This window comes from Gorilla gorilla, chromosome 6 (assembly GCF_029281585.2).
Source record: "Gorilla gorilla gorilla isolate KB3781 chromosome 6, NHGRI_mGorGor1-v2.1_pri, whole genome shotgun sequence".
NCBI lineage: Eukaryota > Metazoa > Chordata > Mammalia > Primates > Hominidae > Gorilla > Gorilla gorilla.
The window spans coordinates 27,024,546-27,040,617 of NC_073230.2; positions in this window are offsets into that span (position 1 = coordinate 27,024,546).

Here is a 16,072-nt window from a genome sequence, read left to right on the forward strand (position 1 = left end):
TATCATTTTGTTTTCTTTTATTCTTTTTCTGCTGCTTTCTTACTTTTTGGCACAAGAAGATCATCCAAGCTCTTTTTTTATATATTTCCTGAATATAAAAAAGTCATCCATGGCTTGGGATTTGATTATCAAAATTAAATTGCAGTTAAGATTTCAATAATCTCCAGTCACATTTTAATCTCCATTGCTCATCAATGTAAACTGTATTTGTAATCAAAAAAGAAGTTTTTCTCTGGTTAACAGATTATGTTTTTAAATGTTTCTGTCTGGTTACCAAATAAGAAAAATAATCTGGCTAACAGATTATTTTAAAACTATTTTTAACTTGGTGGGTTTAAAAAATCATAAGTGAATGTGTATTACTCTAATCACCTCTGTTCAAAGCTAAAGGACAAAGTGAGATAAGTCTAATTAGGCTAATTCAGCGAATTATCATCTGATCAAATCACGACTGTAAGAAATTATCCCTGGCTAAGTGTGGTGTCAAATTATTCTGTGAAATAATTGGGAATATGACCCCTGGCACAAAAGGCTAGCTGTTTCCAAGAACAGATTTCCCAAATAATGAAAGAGCAGCAGCTAAGATTACATCCTGTGCTTTAATTTCATAACTAGGCAAAAAAAAGATGTTCAATATCCTCAACTTATTTATTACCTGGCGGGAAATGCAAAATTAAAAGTGACATTGTGATATTTCACTTGCAAATAGATTGATAGAAGAATTCTATGAAATTCTAAAGAAATATGATAGGAAGTTTTATGAATTTAAAATTTAACTTAAAGAGAATATTAAGGTTCCTTTAAAATTATGTGAAACTACTATTTTGGACCAAGGGTGAAGAAGCCATAGGCAGTAAATTCCTTCTACTCACTTCTCAGTGTAATCCTGTGGGTTTATCCAGAACATTAGGTACTGGCTGGGAACTTCTGTTGGTAGTCTCATGTTGATGAATCATCTCTTGGGAACATATTTGTCACGGTTTAAAAGAAGATACTTGGTGCTTGTTAAGGTTCTTTGACTTTCTTCTTATTTTACTTGTTTTCTTTTAAAGTCAACTTCATTTATACCTTTAGAATTCTGTTAAGCTAGACTCTGTTTTGTCGTACCAGAATCATTGATGTTTTTATTTGGAGGGCTGAGTCAGCAGCATTGTTTTAAAAGACTACTTCTCTTTTCTCTCCATGTCCCTTTACATATTTTTTTAAAGTAAGAGTAAGTCAACTAGATCTTAACTTTTTATCTCTCTTTCAAAAAAATTTATGCTTTTTCTTTTGCTATTTAAAATAAATGTATTTTTTATTGTGTGTTTAATTCTAAATTTCTCTGATATAACAGCTTGACCTAAAATATAGCTCTTATTTTTAGAGAATATTGTAGGGTATTTAATAAAATAAAAAGAACTAACTAACTAAAGATAAATCCATGGTGTACTATCAGAAATCTACTGGTAACATTTGTTTTTCAGTTATTAATTCTTTTATCCCTCTACCCATTTATTTATTGCGCTGAGACCTGTTGTTTCACAATGATACTGTGTGAAACACTACACTAAAGGAATTGCAATTAGTACAACTGTGAGGCAATTCTTGCATAAACAAGACAGATAGCTTACTTTCTAATGGAGATCAGCATGAACATATTTCTAAAAGGTAGGATATATTATGTACCAGATGAGTGATACAAAAAAATCAGTGCTATAGACAGGCAGACAGAGTTTTTATTGAGATTCAGGCAGTCTGATCAGGTCAGATATACAACCTAAAATGGCACTTGAGGTAATCCTTAAGGGGTAGATTCGAATTTAAAAGATTGAGAAAGAAGCATGAATTCAAGAGTTTATGCATTTACTCATTCATGGGTTTAGAAAGTTTTCAATAACATTTGAGTGAAGGGCATTCCACTAGTTCTGAAGCATAAGGCAAGGTCTTTATTTGAGGAAATGTTGATGATCCAGTTTTTATGAAGAATCAGATTTATGTTACAGTGAAATGTGGCTAGAATTTGAAGTTGGGTAATGGTCATGTAAGAAGTTGAAGCCAGAGTCAGGAGGAGTCCAAATATTAATTAGTGGATCTTAACTGATTTTGGTCAAGAGATGATGGCAAATCTTACACCTCAAAGAGGGATAAAGAAAGTGATGACATCAGAAATTTGGTTTATGAAGATTTCTGTCACATTGCTGTAGAAAACAGGGAATTTATGAGAAATGAATAAGAGGCTTCCCAAGGAATTTCCCAGAGAACTGATAGCATGAAGTTTTATTAGATACAAGGAAACAATTTTTGCTCATTAGCAGCCGTACACTAGAAACAGAGAAAATATGAAGTAAAAACGACCCAGAGTTGGAAAGGAGCTTGTTAGACATGGAAGAAAATGAGGAGTCATCTTGGAAAACTCAACAAGGAAAATATAGAAAGGGAACAAAAAGTAGGTGGGTTCAAGGAACTCAAGAGCTTAATGAGGTGGTTTTTGAAAGGAGGAAGGATCGACTGATAGATGTGGCGCTATGTGTGTAGTATACTGTGATGGTTAATTTTATGTGTCAACTGAACTAGGTTATGGTGTCCAGGTATTTGATCAAATACCAGTCTAGATGTTGCTGTGGATACACTTTTTAGATGCGATTAACTATTAAATCAATAGACTTTGAGTAAAGGCAATTACCCACCATAAACTGGATGAGATTCATACTCAGTTGAAGGCCTTAAGACAAATCAGTGAGGCTCCCCAAGGAAGAAGAAATTCTGCTAGAGGACATTTGGTTTATTTCATTGCTATAAACAGTGCTCCTATAAATATTTATATGCAAGTGTTAGTGTGATGATAGTTTTTCATTTTTCTTGGGTAAATACCTGTGAATGAAACTGCTAAATTATGTAAGTGTCTGTTTGTAAAAACCTACCAATCTGTTTTCCAAAGTGGCTGTCAAATTTTAAATTCCCACAAACAGTGTCTGAGAATTCTGATTTCTTCATATTCTTATCAATACTTGGTATTGTCAGTGTTTTTTTTTAATTCAACTATTCTAGTGTATGTGTAGCAGCATCTTATTATGTAATTGGTTTGCATTTTTCTAATAATTAGCAAAGGTTAGCATTTTTTCATGTACTTATTTGCTATTTGTGTACCTTCTTTAGAAAAGCATCTATTCCAATATTTATCCAAGTGGTAGCATAATTACTAATTGTTGTTAGTGGTAATATTTATTATTATTACTTAAATATTGAAGCTTCTTTTCTCTAATAGTAATATAGCCACTCCAGTAAACTGTAATTTTTTTGCATGGAACATCTTTTTACATGTTGTCCTATCAATTTGTGACTTTGTATTTAAAGTACATCTCTCGTTGAAAACATCTAGTTGGATATTTTTTTCTGTACAGTCTGACATTCTTTGCCTTTGCTTGAAATATTTATTCAATTCATGTTTAATATAATAATAGGTAAGGTTGGATTTAGGTTGGACATTTTGCTTTATTCTATTTAACTATTTTTGTTTCTCTATTCATCCTCTATTACCTTCTTTTTTGGTAAACAAACTTTTTTACTTTGCCATTTTAACTCTTCTGACACTTAGGTGTGTAACTTTCAGTGTTTGATTACTCTAGGAGTTAAAATATGCATCTGTAATGTAATACAATCTTCAAGTTAGCACTGACTTCATTTCCAATAAAATATAGCAACTTGTCTCTGTATAGCTCCATTTTTTTCTCTTTCTATTATTATTGACATATATATCGTGTTTGTGTGCATTATAGAAACAACAATTGAGTGGGGTTTTTTTGGATTTTAATTATAATATGTTTAAATTAAGGAGAAAAAGAAAATACCTATGTACACCTACACAAAATCTTTTATCTATGTATTCATCATTTTTTTCCTGTGGTTTTTAGTTACTATTTGATGCCCCTTCTTTTCCATCTGATGGAATTTTAAAATTATTTCTTGAAAGGAAGGTCTATAGCAACAAATTCTGTTTTTATTTTTTTTTCTAAACCCAGAAATGTCTTTATTTTGTGATGAATAATTTTGACACAAAATATTTAGTTGACATTTTCTTTTACTTCAGGACTTTTTAATATGTTACTATCTCCTGGATTCCATTGTTCTGATAAGTCTGCCTTTAACCTCATTATTGTCCTTCTCTACATGATGAATTATAGCTGTCTTGATACTTTTAAAATTTTTGTTTTGTTTTCTTTTAATCTTTGTCTTTTAGGAATTTTACTATAATATTTCTAGGTATACTTTTCTTTGTGTTATCGTATTTGGGGTTTGTTGAGATCGTTGGATCTATATAGTTAATGTTTCTGACCAAATTTGGTAAAGTTCTGGCCATTTCTTTCAAAATAATTTTTCTGCGTCTCTCTTTCTCAACCTCTTTTCCTGGAATTCCAGATATACATATGTTAGGGTGATTGATATTATCCCAGAGATCTCTGAAGTAATGTTTATTTTTTAACCTTTTCTATTTTATTGGATAAAATAATTTCTATTGGTTTATTTTCAAAGGTATGAATCTTCTGTTATTTCAAATCTGCTATTGAGTTCATTGAGTAATGTTTAAATTGAATTTATTATGCTTTCCAGCTCTAAATTTTCTACTGGGTTCTTTTTTATACTTTATATTCCTCAATAGAGATCCTCTATTTGTTGTCTCATTGTTATGATATTTCCCTTTAATATTTTAGCTATTCTTTCTTTAATTATTTGAACATACTTATCAGTCCTACTTTAAAGTCTTTGTCTGCTAAATCTAATATCCATGCCCACTCGAAGTCAATTTCTTTTGATTTTTTTTCTGAACTATGCATCACACATTTTTGGTTATTTACATGTCTGGCATTTTTTGTTTGCAATTAGTATGATAAGTAATATGTGACAGTGACTAGATTCTGTTCTGTTTTAGAGTTGTTGATTTTTAAAATAATAAATAGGCCATTTTTAGTATAGTCTTAGGTTTACAAAATAATTAAGCAGGTATTACAAAGAGTTGCATACATTTAAACCCCATTCTCTACCATGACTGTCACCGTTTCCCATGTTACTGACATCTTGCAGTAGGATGGTACATTTGTTATAATTAATGAACTAATGCTGATATATTATTATTAGCTAAAATTCATAGTTTATATTAAGGTCATTCTTTGTGCTGTAAAGTTCTACAGGGCTTGACAAATGCATAATAATATATATTAACCATTACAGTTTTATACAGGATAGTTTCACCATCCTAAAAAATACCATGTACTTCACCTACGTATCCTTCTCCTCCCTCTCTGCTGACTGCCACTGATCTAAAAATATCCGTAAAACTGATTCATTAAAAATTGCAAAATAGTAAAAGTGATCCATTAAATACTGTAAATGAAAATGATTTCTATAGTTTTGCCTTTTCAAAAATTTCATATAATTGAAATCATATAGTATGGAGCCTTTTCAGACTGGCTTCTTTCACTTTACAGTATACATCTAAATTGTTTTCATGTCTTTTCATGGTTTATAGCACATGTGTTTTGTGTTGCTTTTATTATTTTTAATTGAAACAATTTTACATATTTATGGAGTATAGCATAACATTTTGATACATGTGTACAATGTACAATGATCAAACAAGTGTAATTAGCGTATCCAGCGACTCAAGCATGTATCCGTTTTAATGTAAATATTCAAAATCCACTCTTCTAGCTATATGAAAATAAACAATAAATTGTTAATTATAGTCACCCAATAGTGCTATTGAACACTGGCAGGTTTCTTTTTATTGCTCAATATTTCATTCCACAAATGCACTACTGTTTGTCTCTTCATCCTCTAATATAGAACATCTTGGTTGCTTTAAGTTTTTGGCATTTATGAATAAGGCTGCTCTAAACATTTATGTGCAGGTTTTTGTGTGGACATAAATTTTCAAAACTGGGTAAATACCTAGGAATATGGTGGCTGGATCATATGGTAAAATTACTTTTAACTTTAAAAGAAACTAACAAACTATCTTCCAAAATAGTTGAGCTATTTGCATTGCTGCCAGCCATGATTGAGTGTTCCTGTTGCTCAGCATTCTCACTGGCATTTGGTATCGTATTTGCTTGTTTGTTTTTAATTTTAGCAACTCTACTAGGTGTGTAATGGTATTTCATTACTGTTTGGTTTATAATTTCTTAAAGATACTTCATATGAGGTATCTTTTCCTATGCTTATATGTCATCTGTATAATTTTCTTTACTGAGCTGTATTCAGATCTTTTGCCCATTCTTAATTGTGTTGTGTGTTTTTTGTTGAGTTTTTGAGTTCTTTGTATATAATTGTATACAAATTCATTATCTGATATGTTTTACAAATGATTTCTCCCAGTCTGTGACTTGTTTCCTTATTCTTTTAACAATGAGCAGGAGTTTTTAATTTTAATAACATCTAAATTATCAATTTCTTCTTCCATGATTAGTGCTTTTTGTGTTGTGTCTACAAACTCATCACCAAATCTGGTTGCATGAATTTTACCCCACTTTATCTTCCACAAGTATAATAAGTTTGCATTTTGTACTTAGGTTTGAGATCCATTTGAGTTAATTTTTGTAAAGGACATAAAATGCCTATCTGGTTGTTTTTTATTTTGTTTAGTTCTGTTTTGCCTATGGATGTCCGGTTGTTTCAGCACCATTTGTTGAAAAGACTATCCATTCTCTTTTGGAATTGCCATTACTCCTTTGTTAAAGATCAGTTGACTATATTTTGGTGGGTCTATTTCTGGGCTTTCTATTCCATTGGTCTATTTGTCCATTCTTTCACCGTGCCACACTGTTGTGAATATCGTAGCTTTATGGTGAACCTTGAAGTTGTCAGTGTCAGTCTTTTGACCTTGTTTTTCTTTGGTATTGTGTTAGCTGTTTTGGATCTTTTCCTTTCCATATAAACCCTAGAATAAGTTTATTAACATCTACAAAATAACTTACAGGAATTTTGACTGGGATTGTGTTGGATTTTTAATTCATTTGGGGAAGAAATGACATTTTCATGAGTCTTTATTTCCATGAACATAGACTGTCCTTATTTATTTAGATTTTGATTCTTTATTGCATTTTCTAGGTTTTCTCCCATGTGTCCTGTATATAATTTTTTTGATGTGTACATAATTATTTCTTTCTCACTCTTTTCTTGGCACTAATATAAATGATACTGTTTTAATTATAAATTATAATTGTTCATTGCTAATATATAAGAAAGCAACTGATTTTGTGTATTAACCTTTTATTCTATAACCTTGCTGTAATTACTTGTTAAAGTTTTTTGTTTCCGTTAATTGATTAGATTCATCCTGGGAAATCCGTTTCCTCTTGCGTATAGCTGCATATATCTCCACTCAACATGTCTGTAGCTTGATCCCTAGAGGTTTGAGTATTTTCACATTTACCCAGTGATATGAGCAGAAACTATGCTGAATCACCTCAAATTTGTAAGGCTTCCACTATATGCTAACTGGGCTGCATAGGTAGAGGAATACATTCAAAATCACAAGTGACTTGGATTTTACTCATGTCTCAAGAATCTCTTCTACTTTTCATTGGTCAGTCACAGGTCTCCAACTTAAGGCATAGTTTAGCAGTCTACCAAAGATGTGGAGAGTTTGTTATTTTATGCCTTCTATAACTCAATTTCAAGATTTCTCCCTTAAATTTCTAATGTTCTGCCTCCCACCCCACATTGAGACCATAATACCTGGCCATTATAGTTGCCAATTATTGTCTCCTATATTCTCTTCCTGAATGAGTCCACCAGCATGTAAACCTTTGTGCCGTCAATCTTGAACTGTGCAAACCATCACTCACCACTCATAAAGCTCCAGTTTTTACTGCCTGAGCTTTGGTGGTAGTGGTGGGTGGAAGTCAGTGGTATTTTGGGCATCCCTGGGTAAGAAGCCCACAGATGTTCCATTGGTTTCCTCCAATGTAGTAGCAGGTTTTTGTTTGTTTGTTTGTTTTTGACAGAGTCTCACTCTATCCTCCAGGCTGGAGTGCAGTGGTGTGATATCAGCTCACTGCAATTCGGCCCCCCGGTTCAAGTGATTCTTACGCCTCAGCCTCCTGAGTAGCTGGGATTACACATGCCTGCCACCACACCCGGCTAAATTTTTTGTATTTTTAGTAGAGACAGGGTTCCGCCATGTTGATCAGGCTGGGTCTCAAACTCCTGTCCTCAAGTGACCCACCTGCTTCAGCCTCCCAAAGTGCTGGGATTACAGGCATGAGCTACCTCACTGGCAATAGCAATTTTTAAAGAGTAAACACATATCTCATTTTGTTGTATGCCTTTGATCATTTTGCAGTACGCAGAAATACCTATCTATCTGTTTCTATTTTGTGACATTTTATTCTAACTTTTTATGGTGGAGAATGGCTTAACTTCCTCAGACAGCCATTTTTGGAGGCCTAGCACCTGAAGTTACTCATGAGAAAATATCAGACAAACCCAAACGTCATCCCTCCTGCATTAAATATACTTGATCCCTGTGGGTGGTGTTAGTTGACTGCTTCCAAGATAAAGAACCAGTATAATAGCTTCAGATTAGGCAGAGATGTTTAATGATAATATGTGTTTTATGATACTTAGACTAGATGATATGTCTTTTTTGAACAGAGGAAAACTCATGTCATTACAGGCTTAGAACCAGATAAGAAGGTGAGAAATTTTACGCAAACTAATTTAGTCCATAGTATTGCCAGAAGTAGGATGGCATTCTGTTCCTCAAATTAATAAATAAGCACTAAAATTCCCAGGAGACAGTTGAACTGGTATCTAGATATTCATAATCTGGTTATGATAAAGTCTTAACAATTATAGGAAATGTATCTTTAATCCACACTCACTGATCATGCTTTCTATCTGGTCTTGAGGAGGTTATGAGGCCTACAGGTCTCTGATAAATTTGGCTCATTAGATTCAGCTATGTCATTTAGGTAATCCTCATAGAGAAAGCCCTTGTATAATAAAATGATGGAGCCATATGGTTTTAAAAAGTTTAATTCTTTCTGCCAAACAAGCACTAGAACTAGGAAAGCTTAGTTTCCTATAGAATTTCTTGGAGATAGGGTATAAGGCATTCTGATTAAATCCACATTTTATGTCGCTGTCCAGAAGTAGTACATAAATCCTACAGAGCTGCTAAGACAACACAAGTGTCCTAACACATTTCAATTAATCACTAACTTAAGTCTACATGTGAAAAAGAAAGGACTAATTAATAACAGCAAAGAACCATTCACAAATTCAAGAATTATGTTCTATTTATAGTTGATGAAAATCTGTTTCTGTCAGAAGTTCTTATTAAGTCCACTAGTCACAAAGAATAAATGAAAATGAGCTTGAACTTTGAAAGTATATTTGCTCTTACACTCTGTAATAATATCTAGGCTGAACAATTCAGGCACTGCTATTACCAGCAATGTGATAAATATTTTTCTTTGTGGGCACATACGTCAATGTTAATCTTTAGAAATAGGCTTAAAGGTAGTAAGATCATTGAATCCTACAAATGTTATATGTTGTTGGTATTTTAGTGTCTCCTTACTTCCCCTCTCCCTGTACTCCACAACTTCTTTTTGAGACAGAGTGTTGCTCTGTCGCCTGGGCTGGAGTGCAGTGGTGCAATCTCGGCTCACTGCAAACTCGGCCTCCTGGGTTCAAGTGATTCTCCTGCCTCAGCCTGCCAAGTAGCTAGGATTAGAGGCACCTGCCACCACGCCGGGCTAATTCTTATCTCCCCTTTACGCTGCTTGAATTCTGTAGCTCAACATTATAGACATTCCTTGGTGAATTTCCTCAACTCACTCTCCTTTTTTTCCTTCAACAATCAAATCCAGGATAAACCAAACTCTGTCTTCTGCCTTACTGAATGTGTACAGCTGGGTAATGATGAAAATGATCGCATATCCTGAAAAGTTGGTATTACTATAGCTTCATGACCAAAACCTCAAATTAGTGTACAATCACAATGTTCTCAAGCTCACTCCCTTACTGTAGTACCATGCTTTTGTTACACCTTTCCTTCCTATTGCAAAATTTTAATCTCCCCATCACCTATTCCTAGTATTTTTTCCTCATATTAATAATATTTCCTGAAAAAAACATGTTCCAAGTAGAGCATCCGCATCTTATTTGATGGCAACTCCTTACCAGTTTCTCAGGCTAAAAGACTTGAGACCAACTTCTGTTCCCCTTTTTCTCTCACATTCCGCCTCTGATCCACCAACAAGTTCTCTTTATATTTAAAAGTTTCAGAATCTATTCATGTCTCCTAACTTCTACTGCCAATTTGATCCGACCTACAATTTTGATTATTGCAATATTTTCCCAGCAGGTCTCCTATTTCTGTCTTTACACTATTACTCTATATCAACTTATCTATAAGAGTGATCTTTTTGGAATGTGATGTATTTTTTAAAAAAATTTTTGTTTTTCACACTTAACATGAGACCTACAAACTATATGACATGTAAAGGCCTTTGTGCAAGTAGCAAATTTTAAGAGAAAGTTTTCTAATTACATTGCACTTAAAGTCATATACCTTAATTTCTGGATTATTCAATTATATGATTTTCCCCCACTGCCGGAAACATTCATAATCATGTATGTGAAATTTCCTCTCAACTTTAGAGATTTTATAAATGTTAGCAATTAAGGTGATGGATGGTGATTCAAAGCTCCATTATTCCTATCTTCCTAATTCTCCAGAAGGTATTTTGAGAGTCCTTGTAAAAGGTCCAATGATCCAGTAATTAATCCCTGTGTTTTCAAAGGCATATGAAATCCTCTGACTTCCTTAATTCACACTTTTTAATTGCTGTGCAGAGCTTATGGTAAATTGAAGAGAAAAAATATATAAAGATCATAAATATTGATTTAACTTTTGATTTAAAAAACAATTTTTTCCACAAACTGTTTAATTTGTGAAATATGAGCACTGGAACTACCATTATTAACACCACTAATGGTCGAACAGCATTTAAACAAGTGTATAGTAATTTGGACTGGTGCTTTTCAGTGTTTCATGTACACGTAAAGTACCTGGGAGCTTGTTACAATGCAGATTCCAATTCAGTAGATCTGAGTGAAGAGCTAGGAATCTGCATTTCTAAGCTCCTAGGTAATGCTCATACTGGCAGCCTTAGCTTATACTTCAAATAAGTAGGATTTTGAACACCTTGACTTGTGTAAAGAAATTTGAGCAAAAAAGAAAATCATCAAATTTCATTTAACATTAAAAAAATGTGGACCATGCAAAGAAATAATCTCCAAGAGACTTTTATATTCTCAGAAGGCAAAGGAAAGAGTGAGTAAATATGTGCAGAATAAATTCATCCAGTATACTGGAGGTGTGTGGGATTTGGTGTTAGAGATCTGGCTTTGAATTCATCTGGACCACTCACTAATAGTGTGAGCCTGGATAAAGCTACCTAGTAACCTTGGTCCTCAGGTAATTTATAAAATAAGTTCAATAATAACTACTTATAAAATTGTGAGAATTACATGAAAAAATATGTCATTAGCATTAAGAAAAATAAAAATATTTGTTTCTCTTCTTCAATATATAGAATTGGTTTTTAAAATGCTGTCTATGCTTTATACCATACCTTATACTAGCAGTATTTACAGTATGGATACGCCAAAGTCTTTTTGTTTTAAATAATCATACAAATCATACATATTGTAACATTATGATTACTAAATAACTCAAGTCAGTCATAGCTAAATTATTTAATGGTGTTTGATAAGAATCAAAAGACCAAATTATAGAATTTGTTCTATGCTAACATACAGTTATCTTTTTATAATACAATGTCTAAAACACACTGTCCCCAAAATGTAAATTGTCTATAAGTTTTCTACAGGTACACAAAATCCGAAGATCTTCATTCAAGGCTCAGCTTTTCCACTAATTTTTGTTCCTTTGGGAAAGCCAGTTAATTTCTGTGGACCTTGGTTTCCTTTCCTGGAAAATCATATTAGATTATAACTAAAATCTTTTCTCAAAGAGCCTGATGTCTACCCTATTATGTTTCTTGCAGCTTCATTGGCTGTAGGTTTAAATCCTGTGTATGCATATACCATGTCACATTGGTAAGATTGTGTTTTTGAACAGTCAACTGTGAAATTAGCTATGTAAATTCAGCACTTACCACATGACCATATTTACATTCAGTTAATATTTTATATTGATACAATCATTTATATGAATCTAAAAGAATTCTTATCGAGCATTTGCTGGCAACTCTTCCAAGCCTTTTTAAAAAAATAAGTCATTTAATTTTCATTATAACCGTATTAGATAGCTACTAACCCTATTAGATAGCTACTATTATTATCTTCAACTTACAGTTGAAGAAACTGAGGCATATGAGATTAACTTTCCCATGGTCACTTAGGGTTTTGATCTCTATGACTGAACTCCAGAACTCATGTTCTTAACCACTATGATAATCTCCCTGTGTCACCATAACCATGAATGTTTCCTAATTCATAATTTATTTAGTTTGTCAGACGGAAGTACTGAATTGATTTAATATTAGTTCATTTATGTATACAGGATTCCTATAAAATAGTTCTTTCAACTATATTAAAGATTGCCCTTACAAATGTTTTGAACAAAACCTACCATTTTGGCCCAGTACCTTGTGTAGACACACATTTAAGAGATTTTTGATACCTACTTTCCCCCATCATTCATTGCCCTTACTATACTACCTTTCCCTAAGATAGGAAAAAACATAAAGAGACCCAAGAAATAAAAATGACCTATCATTCATAGTTCTATTATTATTCTTGGTAGTTTTGCAACACATTATGCAATTTCTAGGGATAATAGTTCACTGCATTTTGTTGGTAACAAGTCAAGTAAACATAAATTTGAGTCCAAGTTAAGTAGTTATGCCTTTTGAAGATTTTATATCTGGTGGTCTGCTCAGTGTCACCAGGTTTCCACGGCAATATAGCTGTAACATTCCTTCTGAGAGAGCTTGCATCAGGCACACTGGATCGGATTTATGTCATGGACCCCCACAGGGTATTAATCATTCTTTGAGGTCATTTTCAGTTATGAAAGTAAGTGAATTTGGAAAAAAAATGGCATGAATGAACTTTAAACCAGGTCCCATGGCTAGCTTCAGGTGGTAGAAAAACAAATGTTGAAGATTCACAAAACAAATTTCTTGGCAGAGTGAGTATGAAGATTGAGAATCAGATGGGGTAGTTACCATTCATTAGCACACTTACAAACTGTCTGTGTTACGAAAACCAGGGCACACTTGAAGGAAAATACACAAATTTATCAAGCTGGTTTCAATTTTCTGAAGTACAATGTTGAAAGGTTTCCACTTGGTCTGTGTGAAATTCTGAGAAGATAATTTAGACATGGCTATAATGATTTGTCACTTCTGTCAGGTCTTAGAAAAAAGTGTTAAGAGCCTGGTACACTTTTCTGATTGAGGACTGGAACAGCTTGCATACACCATTGTTCCAACAGCATGTGCTCACTTTGTGACTCTGTTTTATATCTTGGAAATTCTCGCAATATTTCAAACTTTTTATTATGTATCTGTTATGGTGATCTCTGATCAGGGTCTTTGATGTTACCAGTAGAATTATTTTGGGGAATCATGAACTGTACCCATGTAAGACAGCAAACTTAATAGATAATTTTGGTGTGTGTTCTGACTGTTCCACTACCCAGTCATTTTACCATCTGTCTCTCTCTCGCTCTTTCCTCAGGCCTTCCTATTCCCTGAGACATGATAATACTGACATTAAGCCAAATAATAAAACTACAATGGCTTCTAAGTGTTCAACTGAAAGGAAGAATTGTATATCTCTCATTACTTTCAGTAAAAAGGTAGAAATAATTAAACTTAGTGAGGAAGGTATGCAAAACCTAAGACAGGCCAAAAATTAAGCCTCTCTCACCATACAGCCAAGTCGTTAAATGCAAAGGAAAAGTTATTGAAGAAAATTAAAAGTGTTAATCTGTAAGAAAGAAAAGCAGACTTATTGCTGCTTTGGAGAAGCAGCCGATATGGAGAAAGTTTTAGTGGCCTGAATAGAAGATGAAATGAGCCACAACATCCCCTTATGCCAAAACCTAATCCAGAGAAAGACCCAACCTCTCTTTGATTCAATAAAGGCTGAGAGAGGTAAGGGAAACTGTAGAAGAAAAGCCTGAAGCTAGCTGAGGTTGGTTCTTGAGGTTTAAGGAAAGAAGTTGTTTCCGTAACAAAAGTACAAGGTGAAGCAGCAAGTGCTAATGGGAAAGCTGTAGCAAGTTATCCAAGAAGATCTAGCTAAAATAATTGATGAAGGTAGACTAAACAGATTTTCAATGTAGATAAAATAGCCTTCTACTTGAAGAAGATACTATCTGTGATTTTCATAGTTAGAGAAGAGAAGTAAATGCCTGGCTTCAAAGCTTCAAATAACAGGCTGACTCTCTTGTTAGGAGCTAATGCAGCTGGTGAATTAAGTTAAAGTCAATGTTCATTTGTCATTCCCCAAATCCTAGAGTCCTTAAGAATTATGCTAAATCTACTGTGCCTGTGACCTATAAATAAACAACAAAGCCTAGATGAAAACATATCTGGTTATAACGTGATTTACTAAACATTTAAAGCCAACTGTTGTGACCTACTACTCAGAAAAAGAAAAAAAAAGATTTCTTTTAAAATGTTACTGTTCATTGACACCGTATCTAGTCACTCAAAAACTCTGATAGAGATTTACAAGGATATTAATGTTTTCATGCTTGCCAACACAACATCCATTTAACAAGCCATAGATCAAGGAGTAATTTTGACTTCCAAACCTTATTAATTTAACAAATATATTTTATAAGCCTGTACCTGCCATAGATAATGATTTCTTTGATGGATCTGGGCCTAGTAAATTAAAAACATTCTAGAAAGGATTTACCATTCTAGGTACCATTAAGAATATTCATGATTAATGGGAGGAGGCAAAGATATCAACATTAATAGGAATTTGGAAGAAGTTGATTCCAGCGGTCATGGATAACTTGAGGGGTTCAAGACTTCAGTGGAGGAAATCAATGCAGATGTGATAGAAATAGCCAAGAGAACAAGAATTAGAAATAAATCTTGAAGATGTGACTTATTTGCTGCAATCTCATGATAAAACTTGAATGGAAATTAAAGAAAATGGTTTCTTGAGATTGAAACTACTGGTGAAGATGCTGTGAACACTGTTGAAATGACAACAAAGGATTTAGAATATTACATAAACTGAGTTGACAAAGCAGCAGCAGGATTTGAGAGTATTGACTCCAATTTTGAAGCCCTAGTATGGGTCAAATGCTATCAAACAGCATTGCATACTATAAAAATATTTCATAAAAGGAAGAGTTAATCAATGCAGCAAACTTTATTGTTCTCTTATTTTAAGAAATTACCACAGCCTCCCAACATTCAGCAACCCTGATTGGGAAGAAGCCATCAATATCAAGGCAAGATTCTCTACCAGCAAAAAGTTTACAACTCACTGAAGGCTCAGATGATCATTAGCATTTTTTTAGTAATAGAATATTTTTAAATTAAGGATTGTACATTACTTTTTTAGACATAATGTTACCGCACACTTAAAGAGTACAAGATAGTGTAAATGTAACTTTTAAATGCATTGGGACACAAAAATTTGTGTGACTTGCTTTATTGCAATATTTGCTTTATTGTGGTGATCTGGAACCACTCACTCCCAGTATCTGTGTGGTGTGCTTGTATTTTCAGGATTTTATCTTTGTAGAAGTCAAAACAACTAGCTATGGTACATATTTGGTGACTAGTTCTTAACTAGCTAAATATTTGGAAAATGAGTGCTGACATGTAGTCAGAAGCTTTTCATTAAGTACCTTCAAACAAGGGACTTTGTATCTCTACTGAATAGCTTAGACACCTGAACTATACCTCAACCGGGGCTTTTGTTACAGGGAGAAGATACAGAGATATTAGGTCATCAGTGATGTCTAAGAATTACAGTGGGTGCAGGAAATACAGACTCCTCGAATCTTTTTTAATTG